Source organism: Strigops habroptila, chromosome Z, assembly GCF_004027225.2.
Source record: "Strigops habroptila isolate Jane chromosome Z, bStrHab1.2.pri, whole genome shotgun sequence".
Lineage (NCBI taxonomy): Eukaryota > Metazoa > Chordata > Aves > Psittaciformes > Psittacidae > Strigops > Strigops habroptila.
Window position 1 is genome coordinate 12,039,730 of NC_044302.2, and position 17,946 is coordinate 12,057,675.

Genomic DNA, 17,946 nt, shown 5'->3' on the forward strand with positions numbered 1-17,946 from the left:
ACTGAGAGCCCCTTCACTTTAAACAATTCGATGAACACATAAAATGAGAGTTAAAACCTTCTACAAAATACAAAAATAATAAAGCACAATCAGTGATACCCTAAATCATAATGACAATGTTATCCAGTGTCAGCTAGAGACACTCTCTGACTACAATGGATTTTTAAGTGAAGTATTTCTCTAGCTGCTTAAGAAGGGGGGGGGGGGGGTGGGGGGGTGAGAAGGGGGTAGGGAGAAGAGGCAGAGAAAAGGGAAATAATATTCAAGAATTTCTTAGTAGAACTGAGTGGCTAACAGCAGAAGAAAACTATTCACTCTCTGGTACTATAGAGTTTTGGAGTTTTGCTTCCCAAAAAAAAAGAAAGGATGCTGTAGAATCGAAACATCTTGTTCCCCTTAACAACATTTCTCAGTCTTGGCAGTATAAACATCCACGAGTCACCTTCATATTTATAAACTTAATTATCTTTGGTTGCCTTTGTAAAACCCACTCAGAAAGGTTTTTTTCTTCAGTTGCCTAGAAAAGCAAGTATCCATGGCTGAGGGCTGGTAGCTTGCTGTTGGTAAGAGCCGGACAATGGTATTCTTGTTTGAAAAGTAATACATCAGACTGACCTGTAAGACCTTTGCCATATAATGATTAGGATCTTAATAACAGACTGTTTGATGAAGGAATTTTCTGCTGGCATCAGGAGCTCAACTTTCTTCCTGTCCTGAGATGGGTAATGAACAGCCTATGAGCGTGCTTCAGGCACGAGGTAATCCCCAGGCTTCAGGGACAGGAAATGCTGTAACCCATTTTTTATTTCTCCTGAACTTTCTTCTCCCTACTTTAGCATTTCTACAGCTGTATGGACAGTACAGAAGTCCTAAGAATTCATTCCAGACTGAAATATATCTCAGAAAGACTGAAAATAAGGAAAGAAAGCCAAAATTTGCCTCTTTCATTCAGACAGATACTCAATACCCGAGCCATCCAAGCCAAGCATCTTTGCAATCGTGATACCCTTCTGGGGGATATGCTATGCTCTACAGGTCACTTCTGCAGAGAAGAGAAATGCTGCTGTTTTGCTGGGCACGTACTGCCCGTTATGAGGCAGTGTGGAGATGAACTAAGTTGAGCTTTTTGGTAGTATCCATCACTACAGTCAAAGCATTAAATCCTTCTCCTTGTCCAGTAGTTTATTCCATAATAGAAACGTAGATAGTAGTGACAGAGAAAATCACTTGGGTCATCCAGTTTATCCTTTGCTGGGAGAAAGATTGTTCTTGCATTTGTTGTCTTTGCAGACAATACCTTACCCAAAATTACCATCTGACCTTAAAGTCTGACAGAGAAATGGAATATTACTAAGATAAACCACACTCAGGTGCCTGGTTTATTTTTTGTGTAGCAGCAGAGAATGAGATCAGGGTACACTTACAAGATGAAAAGGTGGGGAAGAACTGTAAACCTTCTTCCTGCCCAGAGATACCAGCTCAGTAGAGATGCTGAGGGGAGGAACAGGAGAAAACTGAGCATTATGAGTCTGCAAACAGTACTGTCCTAAGGGGGTGGTAATCTGTGAAGATTGTTGAGAATCACTGGAAAAAGAATAAATGCAGTAATCATCTCTATGGGGATGCTAAAGGACTCTCCTCCCCTAATCTAGGGAATTCTCTGGGAAAGGACCGGGAGTCCTTTTCTTCCCCATCTCTCTTCCCTATAGGACTCAGGAAAGAAGTCACACTACAATACTGATCTCTTTTTCTTCCTAAAGTTGTAAAGAGGATTATGTCCCGCAAGGTTCTGTACAACAGCTGGAAGCCACAGTTGCCTCTTGGCACCAGACCCTCTAAGACACGAATTTGTAATGTCAGTAGTGGTTTTTCAGGCCTTAATGTGTGCTTTTATACCACAGCTTACAAGTTAATTTCCAGCAGGTGTTTGCTTTCATGACATTCAAGGTGACTCTAGGACAAAACCTAGGGCAGTGAGAGGGAAGAGAAAGGCTTTGCCATGCTTTGACTGATCCAAGGTCCAGGCTGCGGGAGACTCAACAAATAAACTGTTCCTGCCACTGAGAATTGCTGCAGACTGTTCCCCTGTACTCCTTGAAAGGAGACTTTCATGGCCAGGCAGCCTCCTGTTCTCCAGGAATCGCCTGGAGCATGGATGATGGGTCTCCTTTAAGTTCATCTGCCTCCTCCTCACTCCTGCATTTAAGCCTCAGTACACCCTCCTCTTGCACACTTTTCCCACTTCGTCTCATGTCTGTGGCCTCACCAGAGCCTCTGGACAGCCCAGATCCCTCTTTTCTTGCCTTTACTAGTTGCACATTGTGCTGTCTTTGCCTGATTTTATTTTGTATATTTTGCAGTGAGCGTGGTGTCTGGGAGGGGATACAGGACTAGCTATGCTGAGAGTAATGTTCAGCGACAGGAGGTCAGAAAAAGCAAAACCCATTAATGGATCGGTGTTGTATCACAGACCATGCACTCCTTGGACCCTTCCTGCCCTCCTTCACCCCCTGCCCTCCACAAGGCAGCTCCTTCTGCTCAATGAGCAAAGGGCACAGCCTGTTCCCCAGGTTTCGGAGCAGGGCTTGCACTGTGGGCCCAGTCTGTGCTTCTGCTCTGGCTTGCCCAGGCTAAGCCATCCCTGTCACTCCCTGTGTTCCTATTGCATGAAGAACTGGGCTGGTTAATCTTTTAAATAAATTCAGAACAAGGTGACATTTTTGCTCAAAACGAGTGGAAATGGAGAGAAGAGGTTCTTGTTCTTGGGGACAGACAGCAAATACTACTTTCCAAATTTATTTTGCTTATGTTTCATGACAGGATTTTACCTTTCCTTTCTGAATGCTGTCAGCGCACAGGGAAGAAAGATGTGGTATTTTGGTATGCTGTTGTATTTAAACAGCCACAAAAAATTAGAATCCAAATCATACCCAATATATCACGGGATTACATGGCAAACCTGCATAGCTGGAGATCCTCTGCACCATGCTCAGCCCTTGACAGAGGTATCACAAGCAATGTGAGTGATGAGCTCCTATTTAGGAACTGACAAATTTGTGTGGATCAATGATTATTAAAAAGAAAAAGAAAGAAAAGTTCGGTGTGATATCATCCAGGAGCTGTCAATGTCTTTTTGCTGGGAAAATTAAAGTCATCTTACAATGCATATATCAAACATTTTGAATTTAACAATTACCTAAAAGACAGAAGCAGCAGCTGATTTCCAGTGTTTCGCTGTCCATTAAAAACACTAACTTTCTGAAAGGCAGGAGATTATAACTTCTTGCATTCTTGCTAAAGCTTGCTTAATTTTTTTTTAAATGAGAGCAGCAGCTGACTAAACATCTTACCAATTACTGTAAACTTAAAGAACAAAAAACAACCAAATGTTTCATTTTGATACTTCTAAGCAAAGAAAAATCTTTGTATCGATTATTTTCAATTTTGAAGATATTTGTGATAAAAATGAAACAGTGACTTGTCTTTTGGATATACCTAAAGCAATTCTTTCCCCCACTAATTTTCATTCAACCACTGAACAGAAAAACTGAGAGTGTTTAATTCCTTTCGCAGGAACAAGCCTTGCATATGTTAGTTGTCCACTTTGTATTGTGGCATGAAGCCTGTCATGGCTCTGCTGAAACAGGGTGAGGTAAAGCGCTAGAAAAATCGGCAGTATTGCTAAGAATAAATATTTATACAGTATGAAGATAGGAGATATTTTAGAAAGTTTGTCACATCATTTATGTCTGCAGTCTTCATACACACTGCTACTATTAGTTATTGGAGGGCTTGTTTTATTTCAATAAACCCATGTAGAAATAAGAATTATTTATTTTAAACAGAGTATTATTACTAAAAGTTTTTTTTCTTCATAATTTTTCAGCACTGAGACTATAATTACAAATCCCGTACAAGACCAAGACAAAGAGAGACAGTTGTTTCAGACAATAAAGAACTAAGTAAATCCAAAGGACTGGTACAAAGTGATGGGGAAGTATAAGGAAGAAGCTGATTGGTTTGATAGATTATTCTGTCTTACAAGGGGCATCATTAGTGTCAGGTTCTACACAGGCATTAGAGTGATTGGGAGGTGCCCAGCAATCTAATCCTGGGCACATCCACAGAGCCACACGTGCTACAGCATAGGAAGTTTTTTTCCATCTTCCAATACTTTGACTTTGTTAGAAATCTTAATATGGCCTAATTTTAAAAATATAGGTTCAACCTTCTCCCTTCATCTCAACCTTCCCATTGTTCTGGGGAGGATGTGATTCTTTTGCCATACAAAGGTCTCACTCCCACTCATGGTCTCCTTTTCTATAACACGAATCAACCTTTTCCTGAGGCTTTTTGCTTTTTAGGTTTGTCATTTGTAGATTTGTTATAAATGTTAGAAAAAGCAGCAAGTTGGAAAGAGGCTGCATGAACAACTCCCCTGTGCAGGAGGCTGCACCTAACTCTCGCAAAGGTGTTTGTAGCAAACAAGAATTGATCTTAGGAGTCTTCATGGTCAGTTGACTTCTTCAGCCTTTCTGCCTTCTGTTGATACCTTGGCAGCAAAATGGAGAGTTATTTAGTATATTTTCATTTGCAAAATTAAATTTGGAGAGGAGAGAGAGAATTTCGTAAAGTAAACCAATATAAACAAAAATAGCTCCACTGGGTAAGAAAATACAGCTAACTGGGGGAAGTGCGTGTAAATCAATATAAATAATGGCCATGTAAAACCATGATGCTGTGTATTTCCAGTAACCAACCGTCAAAAGAAGAAGATGAAAACAAAGGAGGGCAATGATAGGTGGATTAGAGAACATAACATGCGGAGAGGCTGAGAGAGCTAAATTCACAGGGTCTAGTGAAAGAGATGGCTCAGGGGGAACATGATCACAGTCTATAAATACCTTCAAGGTAACAATAGAAATGAAGGGAGGGAATTATTCACAGTCTCAGAAAATTGTAGGCCAGGGAGCAATGGCCTGAAGCTAAGAAAGAAAAAGTTTAGCTGAGATATTAGGAGTGGGAAAGAAGCCCTGACAGAAGAAAGCGACAGGGCAGTTTAATAGCTGAACAGGGAAGTTGCCCAGTGGAGCATAACTGCCAGGTTTATGCAGCCAGTGAGATGGCATATAACTGGAAAGGGAGAGAGGCTTTAATCAGACACACAAGAGCCAGATCAGATTGAAAGAATACTTCTTGGTCTCACAGGCTATGTTCTGGGTAATGTCATAGAGCACTACATGGAACTACAAGGCAGAGTTGTTTCTTTGAACTTTCAGCTCAGCTGCTTCCTTTGTTGCTCTCTCTTACATATTTCCTTTATCCATCATGCGCCCCTCTTTCCCATCCAAACATGGATGAATTCCATGTCATCTGCTCTTACAGAGTTTGGCTTTCCGTCCTGCTGACAGAGGTGTCAGGAGAACTGCAGGAAGAAGAAGCAGTTGTTACTAAGGCAAGTCCAGCTAAGAGGGCTGCTGATATGACAGATTATAGAAGGAAATCTCGAAGTCACTTGAGGAACTGGAGGTTTGCATGAATAATACCAGTATTCATATAAAAAACTCTCTGCAACACTGAAAGTTGGAAGAAACCGCTGCCTCTGCTCAGAGCACCTCAAAAGCCAACTCTGGTCTCTCTTGAAAGAATGGGGGGATCTCCAGGGCTGAGAGGGACTTTTTGGAAAGAAGGCTTTTCCTGGAGGAAACGAGCCAGTAGGACCCTGCGAGTCTAGTGGTGGGTCACCATTGTGCAAGCTCTCCTCACCACTTCTCTTTGCCCTGGAAATGCAAGAGAATGGGGTCAGCCAGGTCTGAGACAGGCTGATATTAATTCTCTAACAAGGGAGGGAAAGGTGTTTTTAACACATACCCAGCACACTTCATGAGGTGTGCTAATAATAAATGACAGCAAGTTCACAGTCCAGAAGACACTCTAGAGGTGGGGTTTGGTTACTCGGAGGAGTGCGGTAGGAAGCAGAAAGGCTGTTGCTACCCACTGGCATAGGGCTCCCACTGCGACATGATACACGATTATCACAGAGCTCGCTGTTGGTTGGCATCTAGTCAAACTCCTGGGTACACAGCAACCAGAACCCAGGGTGGTTTACAGCACAATTACAGAGCTACTGCCAGAATAAATACTCAGTGTACAGCACAGAAACCTCTTCTAGAGAAACCTTCCATAAACACTGTTGGCCACCTTTTCCCTTTGAGGAACCACAGCTAAGTTACCTGCACAAACAGTGCTATTGCCATCTAAGATCCTTTCCATAAAGCTCACTTGTGGGCATTGCCCCTAACTTGCCAGAAAATACGTGTCTTTTAGCAGGAGACCCCTCTCTCCAGTGCTTTCTTTACAATGAAGTGCCCGTGGGACATCACTGCAGGACTGCTCCACAGCTGCCTCCAGTGCCTGCAGGACTGGGGGAAAACAAGAGCTGCAGCACATAGTGCAAAAGCAAATGAGATGCTAAATGTGAGCCTGCTGCATCTTTAATGCCAGGCCAGAAGAATCACTGGAGAAGCAACACTGTATCTGAAACAATTTTGTACCATTTTAATAGTTTAGTTTGACTCGTGTTATAGCAAGAAAAGCCTAATGTTTTCTGTTTAAGCAGAAAAGCCTAATGAATCTGTGCTGAAGTTCTCCAGTTGAGGGTCACCACATTTTAGACCGATCCAGAGAGCTGATGGATGATTTGCCAGTGGTATCTTAGTGACAGCATCTTGCAGACGGAGTTTCTTGTTTGTTGTTAACTTGTTAACTTCCCCCAGTTAAACATTTATAACAAATCTACAAACAACTAATTAATGTAATGATTCTCTGATGTCTACCCAACAGATCATAGAAGTGTTTCAAGGTTGATCTATGTAAATTCAGGGTTATGACTGGGTTACAAAGAAGGCTTGTTTATGGTAAATGCCAATCACTAAAAATATCAGATGCAATACTTTGAAGACCACAAACAATGAAAAGTTTTGCTTTCCTTTGGTTTTAAAGTTAAATCTGTATCATTTGCTATGCTGAAAATATCTGACAATTACTGGGGAAATAAAAAATCTGAAAGACTTTTAAAATCATGTTTTTTAAATGTCACCCTTTTTTATTTTAAAAGTATTCCCCGTCCTGAGGTATTCAGATAGGTACCTGCAAACAAGTATTTCCAGAAGGTATGTGCTTGGAAAAATCTGGAAAGAATAAAGGAACAGAAGAGCTGTGTGGGTCTGCTGCACCTTCCTCCAAGTTGCCCTCCTTCAATAACTTTGTTAAAACAATCCACAGCTACATACATAAGCTTAAACGATCATATTTCTGAATAGCTATTTAACTGAAGGGAACTATAGTAATTCTAAAGACATATCTCTCTTACAATCTATAATGAATGTAATCTTCAAGGGGCAATAACTTCTCTCAATTACACATTTTTTCTGTTAAAAATGGCATGTGTTACAATCTGGGCTGTCAGCTCCTCTGGCCATGGACACACACATTTCTCAGTAAAACAGTATCAATATTTCTCAGTAAAACAGTATCAATATTTCTCAGGGTGCTATCAGTAAGATCAGTAATAATGTTAAACTTTTTTTTTAATTGCATGTTAACATAATCTTTCAAGTTATTTTCCAATATAAATACGCTGGGCACAACAGCTGTTTGGAGATCTCCAATTAGAGCTTTTTTGTGGCTGTGTCTACAGAAAATGCCTTTGGCGAACATAATTTAAACCTCTTCTGTAAATGCATTTCATGCTTTGAAGTTGGCTAATAATTTCTGTCATTTAAGAACAATGTTCCATGATTTGCTCCTATTAGTAAAAGTGAGAAAATGAGCACTCCCCTCGGCTCCCTGCTCCCACCTGCCTGCGTGCAGGAGCGCTGGGGATGTGCTGCCCTGCTCCTGCCTTGTGCCGGGTGGGAAGAGGGTGAGGACTCCAGGATGGCATCTTTACGATGATGCCGTCAGCTGGGGGAACTTCACCATTAGGTCCCAAGGTCACAGCCAGAACTGGGAAGGAGAACTATAAATTACTAAGTGCTGGACTGCAGCCAAGCCCATGGGAACCTGCATTTAGCATGTCATTCTCTAAGCAGCAGGATGAAACCTTAACTCCCTTTCAGATAGAATTTGAATGGAATTTGTTATAAGAACACTCTGATTGAAATATCACCAACTGGCTTTCCATGACAACTCAGAAACGGGCTGCAATTGTGGAGAGATCCTCTTCCAGCCAGCCCAAAATGATGATGAGGATGGTGATAGAGGCCTATCAAATATTTATGAAGACCAGATGAATTCCTGTGCTAGCGACATGCTGATATTATAACAGAGACCTCAAATAAACTCCTGACACTAATCTAAGCTCAGGCTTCTCCCAGTGTAAACTATAGGTTAAACAACAAACTGATTCTAGTATTCTGAACTGAAAACACTGTAAGAGAGGTTAATAGCAATGTAGTTAGAACAATACAGTGCAGGTAAGTGTGATGATTTATTACGTGTAGATACTATGTACGAACTGCCATCAGTGCTGTAGACCTCCTGTGTAAGATGCAGAATTCAAAGGGCTTTACGTCAGTTATAGGCTGCTTGGGCAGTGGTTCCCATATGTTACATGCAATTAATTATGTTAAGGATGAAAATGTTACTTTAGGTTTTAAATATTGAAAAAAAAAATTAGAAAAAAAGAAATGACCAGTGTAAATTTTCTGTATCATACACATGAAACTTCTGCCTCTGCATCTTGTTGTCACTCCATTAACTTCGAGACCCATATTTAAAGATGTGAGATAATATTATTGTCAGTCTCAGTGGGAAAAGGGGCAGCTTGAAAGCAAATCCCCTGCCCCTTGCCTGCAAAGGAAGAATACTGGCATTAAGTGCTGAGACAGCTGCCATCCTTCCATCTTGGCGCTAAGTTAGGTGATGGAAAGCAGTGAAGAGATGCTGGAGAGTTTGGGCAGGGCCGCGTGAAGGCAGACAAGAGGTAGTAATTCATTGGACAGCAGCTTCCTCAAATGGATCATCCAGTTGTAACTAAGTAGATGTGAACCATTTTGATAGTAAGTTGTAACTGATTCTCTGAAACACTGTCAGGGGGTTTTGCAATGAGGGAAGGTACTAGTAGCAAGAAACACTTAACAATGTGATCTGAATAGCTGTAAAGCCAGAAAAGTAATAAATTAGCTTCTGTAGTTGGAGAGTTGTTTTTTGGATGTGTGATACTCTTTTGCAAAAATCTGGGAAAAAGCATCTAAGTATTTGTAAAACATCATAACGATGGCCGAGAAAGAACTTTCCCTAGAACTGGCGGGTGTGGAAATGTGTAAGTTCTGGAGTAGGAGAGGTAAGGATGAAATAATAGTTGGTCATGTTCTGTCTTACACCCTGATGCTGTGATAACCTCCAGGTGAACAGGTTTCAGTCAGTGCAGATTAGGATAGGATTATCGCTTCTCTTAGCTGAGAAAGCAGGCAAATACATTTCTGCTGCAAGAAAAGAAGGGCAGCGTTCTGTAAGTACTCCTTTCTCTGAGCCTTTGGCATCTCCTAAAATGAAGAAAATAACTGCTCTTCTGAACTGCAACACAAAGAGGAGATTCACGGCATCTCCCGTGTATGTGCCTGCAAATTCATGTGTTATTGACCAGGATACCACTTTTACAATTTCTTGTGGAAATCCACAAAATGGATTTTGTGATTTCTAAGAAATGAGATGTCCAAAGGTTCACAAAACAACAATCTGTGTGGCGTTTTTTGCCAAATGAAAGAGCAATGTAGTTTTAATCCCTTCTTATGCACTAGTCTAATTTCTGATGCACCCTTCAGATTTCTGAATGTATTTTACTAATTCGACTCATACTGATTTATATGCTTTAAGCAGATCAAGCAGCTCACGCAAAAAAAAACCCTGTTAAAGTATATTAAATAATTATTTATATAACATCTCCCATTAAAGAACTCAAAAGCAACAGAAGAATTAATTGTTCTTCTTTGAGCTAAGTAGTATCCCCATTTCAGGATGTAAAAATGAAGGCATATTAAATCAAATATTCAAACACAGGTGCCTAAAGTCAATCATCTAAATAATACATGTCACCAGCTAACTACTGCTTTGATTCTCACAGCTCAGAAGGGAATCATTTTTGCATTTGAGGGTCACAATGGAATGCGAAACCAACATTTCTCAAACTGTTTCTGTGCAGGTATTAAAGGGACCCAGATTTAAAACCCAGGATCTCCTGTGGCTTTGGCTCATATGAGCAACTGTTAAAAACCAAAGCAACTTTTATTTAGCTCCTAGCTATAACTGGATGTCAGATTGCAGGCATTCAAGTTCAAAAACCACTCTGAAAGTTTGTGTAACTGATCCTGCCACCTTTCCCAGCATGAGTAATTACTCATTTACTTACATTAACTGACTTTCACGAGGTTGGTTACTGTATGAATGGGGGTTGGCAGATCAGGCCCTAGGAGATTTTATCATGGTCGTGCTGCTCTTTGGCAGCACTGCAGGCAGTAGTCAGCACCCCTGCCTGCCTTCTGTCTTCATCACAGGCACAACCTCAGCCCTCCACAGCAAGGACTCGCATCTCTGAGTGAGACAGGCATCTTTCTGATGAAGACTGAAAGACCATTTATGGATGCTGTGATACACATATCAAATAAAGTATTTTAAGGGAGGTGCAATAATTGTCACATCTGCATATTTAATGGACCTTGAGCTATAAACATGCCTAGTTAATATCAGTTGGACAGTGAATTGGCACAGTGCTGAGCTCCGATGCATCAAATTAGCATTGATCCACAAAGTGATACTGAAAGGTTTCTTAAATGTGCCAAGTTTTGAAATCAATTTGGGAGAAGAGAGCCTCTCTCCCCACCCTGCCTTTTTAAAGTCCTTTCTAGTTTCCCACCAGGAGTCCAAAGGCATTCCTTCAGAAATGCTTTAGAAATCTTTTCAAACTTTGTTTTCCTATCCTTGCTCAAGAGTGATCAGTTCCTCTTTGGGTGTTTCTTCGTGTACAATTTAAAATCCTGTCCCGCTTTGGGTCAGGAAGAGCGGAGCTGTGACCAAACGGTGCCCAGCCGAGGTTCAGCTGGGCTCTGTTCAGATGATACGCGTTCGATATTCTGGGATGCAGGTGCTCCACCGCCTCCAGCGCATGGCTAATAACTTCCAGGTGGGATTTGGAGGAACTGGCACTGCCCCATTACATTCCTCTATGGCTTCAGCCCTGGCAAATTCCTCAGCTTCCCTTCTCCCTGTGTGATGTTAATACAGCTGCGCTCAGTGGACCCGACTATGCTGGAACACCCTCAATAAACAGAGGGAAGCTGGCACGCTCTGCTCTCTGAAGGGTTCATGACTCTGCTGCAGTTTCAGCTCTGTCTGCCAGTGCTGGGGTTTGTTAACCTTCCTGGCAGCCTGCAGAGCCATTCTGCTCTGAGGCATGCTGTCGGGGCCTGGCAGAGCCTGCCCAATGGTCTGTCTTGAATGGGGGGAGTTTGAAGGAGGCTTACACTGCTGGAGGAGGAATCCTCTCGGGTGGCCTCATCGTGGTTGGTATTAGCTCACTTTGCTTCCATTTTGCTCTGTGTATTTTCAAGAACTATGATAGAAGGGCGTGCATTGAAACAAAAGAATTAAGATATAATGGTGACATTTTTCTCCAGAATTTTTATCCTTGTCTAAGCAGGGACACAAATAGTAGGGCAGTGTTCCAGTATCTATTAAGAACTTTCCTTGAAAACACACTGTAACAGCTATTGAAATATTTTGCCAGCAAAAGTCAGGTAACAGCACCTGTGGGAGAGGCTTGTGACTTTGGTTTTTATCCCCTGAAAGAATGGAAATTGGTGGCTTTTGGAAGAAAGCCAATGAATGGGCTGTTTAATGGTTGCTTACTACTAAGGATGCATGCCATGGCGTCTTTACCATGAAGTGGCACATACCAGCACGTAATGGCTCCAGGAGTGGCATTGCCAGACCTGGAAGGTGTCCCCAGCATGGCAAGGAGTGTGCTGCAAGTGTCCCCACCTTGTTCCAACTTCTCTCAGCCATCCTCCCACTCTGCTCTTCACCAGTGGGGTGACACTGTAAAGTGAGGGCCCTGCTGTCTCTTGACCTCTTCTTGCAGCATGCTCTCCACCACTGAAGCCACAGCTCCAGGTTTCAGTTGTGGCACTGGGAGAGGAGACTGTGCCTTCAGAATAGCTGCTCCAACTCCCATTGGACTACTGTGGTTGTGCCTCCCAGAGATGGAAAGCTCCTGGAAACATCGCATTTGTGGACGTCCCCACCAGCCCCCACTCAGCATCAGAAACAGAAGGCTGAAGGTGTTGCTCCTATGGCTCAGCTGAAGCCAGGGAGAAATGTCAGCTGCTGTGTGATGACTAAGGCTTGCATGCTTATTACTTCTATCAGTCAGAGCTCTTAATCACTTTGTGCTGTTTCATCCTATAGCATGAATTCACTTCAAGCTGTGAAATTCACCATTTTTGCCATCACTGCTTTGTGAAATCTGCCACCTTCCTTCGTGGTTCACTTTGTGCCCTAGTTAGGCATCATCTGTCTGATGAAGAAAATCTGTGATTTGTTTCTTGCTGTTGAGCCAATGCAATTTCATTCCCTTCCTTTCTCCTCTTTGCACTCAACTGTGATTTCATTGTCACTTTTGCCTTTTGAAGCGCTGGGGATGGTGTGATGTTGAAGCCACTTTTGCTGGGGTTTGCATGCAGCAAGTCCTGGCTTTCCTCCTCTGTGTAACGTGTAAGTCAGGCTCAGTCTAGCATTGGTGGGACTCAACCTGAGGCTTTAACCCTGGCTTTGGTTAAAGCTGCTTGGGTCTATTATATTATGTTTACCATCTTACTACATTCCTTGCAGCCTGGTTGCTGCAATATTTTGGAAGTCATTTCCCACCTGCCTTGCCAGTGCCTTGTTTCACGATACGTTCATCTGTTACTCTTTATATTGAACGTTTGCTGGCATTACTAACTGCTATAAATGTACCCAGTATACCATAAAAATACACAAGCAGCTGACTGGTCTTGCCTACAAGAAATACTATTAATCTTTCATTTTTCATATGCTCTGGGTAAGATCCAGAGGGTGCTTGAGGAACATTTCATAACTGAATCAGGTCCTAAATTCCGATTTTCTCAGTGATTGGTTAATGTCTAAAAATATTTTCCCGCTCTTAATGTCTTAATTGTTCCTTGAAGATGTCAGCTTATCCATCCTTTCGCCCATAATCTGCACCCTCTTGCAAACCCAGTGAGATATTGTTTTAGTATTTCTGTCACTGAAATACAGTGATAAATGGTCATCTTTTAAGATCCCTGGGAACAGGATAATGGATGTGCAGGATTGCTTATTGACTTGCTCTTGCCAAGATGGAGTCCTGCCATGAAGTTCAGAAGGATCACAAGCTGCCCTGGACACTCCTCATGCTTCGAAGAGTCCTTTTGAATGGTAAAGCTTATGGGTTTGTGCTACACAGAGTTTTATTGAGACAGTGAGAGGCGATCAAAAGAAACCTTCCCTCCTAGCTGTACCAGTCTTCGCTGCCACTTCCCTTTCCATCTCTCTCTTCCTGTATTCTGAGGGGTTTTTTGGGGTTTTTTGGGGTTTTTTTAACCAGTTTCACAGAATGGTTTGGGTTGGGAGGGACCTCAGAGATCATAGAATCATAAAAAAGTTAGGGTTGGAAAGGACCTTATCTAGTTGACAAGTTTGACACAGTCTACCTTAATCATCACCTCCCTGTCTGAAACGCAATCACGTAAATAAGATCAGCAGCACCATTTCTATTAACAGACAAACAAATGACAAATCTCGGAGAATCCCTGGCTGTCATTAACCGTTCGTCAGAAACCTGGAGGAGGAGATGGTTCAGGAATGTCCCAAGCACGTGTTCATTACTTTGTACAACTATCGGAAAACCTACAGGTCTGATCCTGCTTCTGCTCATACAGTTGATAAAGATTTCTTTGAATGACTCAGAGCAGGATTATTCCTGGTGCTTTGCACCCTGTGCTCTTCTCTGTATCTACTGCATTCAACACAGGAGCCTCGCAGCTGGACTAGCCCAAGCTATTTACTTACCACCACTGTGGACTAATCAGATGGCAGTAAAAGCTTTTACTGTGCCATTCTGTTTGTGATCAGCAGAAACATAAAAAGCATGTTAGAAAATTGATTTTTGGCATTAATTGTGAGGAAAGAGCATTATATTGAGTACAGATAGGGTGGTGGTGGTTTTTTATTTCAGGCAGAAAAATTCTATTTTAGTATTTTAAAAGCAATTCTGGAAGATGCTGAGCTAAGCCCAGCAGACGTACTTTTCAAATACCATAAGGCGAAGAGTACTTACTGAATCTCCTCAGTCTTATTAGCTTACATAAACATAAAAATTTGAATAATGTTTAAAAAGCTAAATTCTCCAGATAATCCATAATCAGTAAATGTTCATTACTGAGATGTAGCAAATATGCATAAGATTTCCCTGGTGACATTTTGGTTACACGATTTAAAAAGCACAGAAAACCCTCCTCCATGTGGGGCCAGGCAGAAACTTCTGCAGGCTCCAAAGGTCACTTAGCCACAGCTTGGACCTTCCTGGTTCCCTTTCAGGATGAGCAGGAGAAAATCAGAATTCACTGTCTCATTTTACAGCTCTGGTGATCTATAAATAAATCATCCCCACATGATGATTGATGTCTCCATATAAATAATTAAGTCTTGACCTTATGTTATGACACCTGCTTAATTTTTTGGCACTTGAATGGGGCGCTCAGGAGGGATCCTTGACACCGGATAAATAAAGGCGGGGCTAGATCCGAGGGGGAGCCAGGTTTTTGTTTACCCTCATTTGGTTCTGTTTGATTCCATCAGCTAATTGATGATGATGATTATTAATCTCCGCTGCTGTCTTCTCTGTGGATTTAATTCCTGCCTGTGATTGCTGCTGGAAAGTTTGCTCCATTAGAAGCAGACTTTGATTAGATTTCCAGTAGCCCCGGGTTCCCAGAGCTCCCCCTAATCACTGTGTGACCTAACCCAGGCACTTTGCACCTCTTTCTCTTTGCGATTTACTTTGCTCAGTGGCAGAGCCCGGGTGACACTGTCATTCTGCTCAACCAGGGTAGGTAGCAGGTGTCAGCAAAAGTTTAATTTGGAAGCTCATGAATTCAAAAGAAGAGCTTAACGGTTATCCCCAACACAGAGAGCTGCTGTGGCCTGCTCCTGGAAAAGAGAAAATCCCGGGGACATGAAGGGAATTGATGAGACGCCAGGCATCTGACAAAAGGAAATCTTCCCAGGATAAACTGGGGGTAGCTTTCTCATCAGATGGTGAGCATCTTTAATAAACAAAATGGATTTAGCGACTGCATTTCTGATTTTCCCTTCTGAGGCTGTCTGGGTTTACCATTTACCCTCCCTCACTGGTACTGTATATACAGCCTATTCTCTGAAGAGCTGCAACTTTTAAATCTTGCAATAAAATATGAGCATTTCGGGGTAAGCGGGGTAACATAAAAAAATGAGCATCTCTGGGTTTTTTAAGTGTGTTAATCTGCCCACGACACAAGTCAGCTGCAGCCAGAAAGCAATATTAGAATACACTTCCAGTAAGGGGCTTTCCTAACCCCTCAAAAGGCTTAAGAAAACAACCACACAGCTACAACTGGGCATCACCTTGTTCCCAGCCAACTGCAGGAACCCCAGATGCCAGTGTGGTACCTGGGCTGTCCGTTTGCCCAGTGGTAGCATGCTGGTGCTAACACACTTGTGCAAAATTATTCTTTGCTGTATGCTTGCCGTGTTTTGAATGTGTATGCTCTTAAGGGTGGAGTGAGATGTAAGGTGGCATTTTGCAAGGTCTGAGTTGTCAGTGTCACTGGGCAGGGGAACGTGGGACTTGCTGAGAGGTACATTTACAGGGGAATGTGGCAGAACAACACCTATAACAACCCCCCGTTTCCCTACAGATCAACTCCAGTAATGAGAAAGTGCCTTAATACCTGCTCCTGCTTGAGCAAAGATTGAACTTGGGTCAACTGGATTTCCAGCGTAAGGGAGATGCCGGCATTCACCAACTAGTTTGCTTTGGATCCCATTCTTCTCCTTACAGACACCCAAGCCAGCCCCGTACCCGCCGGCTCCATCCCTCACCTGAAGCGGGCTCGCGGTGCCGGCGCCCCGCGGACCCCCATGCCCGAGCGGGGGAACCGGACCAGGGCGGGAGGACGCGCCGCAGACCCGAGGCAGCCCGCACAGAGCTCGGTTCCGGGCGCAGCCGCTGCCCCGCCACCCCAGCAATTACCGGCGCTGCTAATTGCGGCGCCGCCCGCTCGCTCCGCCGCTGCGGGCTGGCAGGGCAGCCCCGAGGTGAGGGGGTCGCGCCGCTGGTGGAAGGGGGGAACGCGGTACGAGGGATGCCCCGCCGCAAGTTTGGGCACTTTCTCAAAGTGGAGCGGTGAAAAGTTGGGGAGCGGCCGGGGGATGCAGGGGAACGGAGGTGCCGGGGCCGCGCAGCCCCGCCCGGGGAGAGGGAACTCGCCACTGACCTGTGCAGCGGCCGCGCTGTCTCTCCGCACTCAGCGCATCCTCCGCGCCGCGCCCGCCTGCCGCCGCTCTGCGCGCCGCAACCGCGGCTCCGCGCCGACGATCCTCGGCGGGGAGGAGAGAGCGAAGCGGGACAGCCCGCCCGGAGACGGGAGGCCGCCGCCCCCCTCCCCGCCTCCCGGCCCCCCCGCCCCGCCGCCGCCGCCGCCGCCGCCGCCGCCGCACCCCGGCCCCGCTCCGCTCGGCTCAGCGCGGACCCCGCCCGCCGCGCCCCGCTGCGCACCTCCAGGAGCGGTGCGGCGGCCTCCGGCGGGGAGCGCAGCGCGGCCCGGCCCTGCTGCGCCCTCGGCGCATCGTCCCTCGCCGCGGCCCGCGGACAGCGCGGGCGGTGCCGGTGCTGCCGGTGCCGGTGCCGCCGCCTTTCCGGGCTGCCGCTCGCTTCTCAAGTTTGACACGTTTTGGCGGCGCCGGCCGCCTTGAAGGCTGCTGAATTATGCATTGTCTGAAGGGCAAATTACGCCGTGCGGAGCAGGGGACTGCGAGAGGAGCGTGTGTGTGCGCACAGGCGCGCAAACGGCTCCTTGCCGGGAAGCTGCATCGGGAGCTGGTGCCTGGGCGTCTCTGACCCAAATATTGCGACCCCCGAACGGGAATTTGGGGGGGAAGGAGGAAAGGTCCCGGCAAGGCGTCGGGAAGCTTCTGCGTCCCTGAGCGGGCGTTTTCTGGGAGGAAAGGGGCAGGGAGACACTTCCCGTATCCCCAGTGTGGATACAAGCATCCTTCCGGGCATGTCCTCCTCCGGTCTGCAATTTAAAAATGCTATGGGAAATATGTGTATTTTGAGTCTAGTTGGGAAGATCGGTGGCCCTCACTTATTCCCAAAAAGAAGGTGATTGTGAACACAAACCCCATAGGGAGAAATGGAATAAGTAATTGGAAGAGAATTGAAGTGATGGTGCTCCTGAACACTAAATTGTGTGCTGCGGTCAGGGCATGGTGGAGGCTGAGGTTCTTTGGCTAGAGCTGGGATGTGGACTAACTCACAGATTAGGGATGTGGATTAACTCACAGAAGGTACCTCTTGCACTTTCTGCTGGCTGTTTTACACCCCAAAATACCAAGGGGCTTTTCTCACACAGCAGGATGATCAGTCTAATAAAAGTAAAACCAGGGTATGGCTATAATCCCCAGTACGGCCTCTCTGGAACACCTGGTTGTTGCTTGGTGTAATGAAGTGGCCACTGGATGAAATGAAGAAACACTGGAGTTAGATGAAATAGTGTTTCCAGAGCCTGTGCATCAAGGAGGCACACAGCGCTCTGCGCCCACTCCTCAACTCCTGGAGCAGCAGGTCCCAGAGGCTGCCCTTTGTGC

At 44.6% G+C, this 17,946-nt stretch overlaps 1 protein-coding gene across 2 annotated transcripts in view; it reads right to left on the reverse strand.

Moving 5' to 3' along the window:
- CHST8 (carbohydrate sulfotransferase 8) overlaps positions 1-16,707 on the reverse strand; it is a 178,156-nt gene extending 161,449 nt beyond the window's left edge. The window contains exon 1 of one of the 2 annotated variants that reach the window (XM_030469845.1): positions 16,575-16,707. The gene's annotated coding sequence lies outside the window, so the exon portion shown is untranslated. The remainder of the gene's footprint in view (positions 1-16,574) is intronic. The other variant, XM_030469844.2, reaches the window with a different exon arrangement.
- Between the last annotated feature and the right edge of the window lie 1,239 nt (positions 16,708-17,946).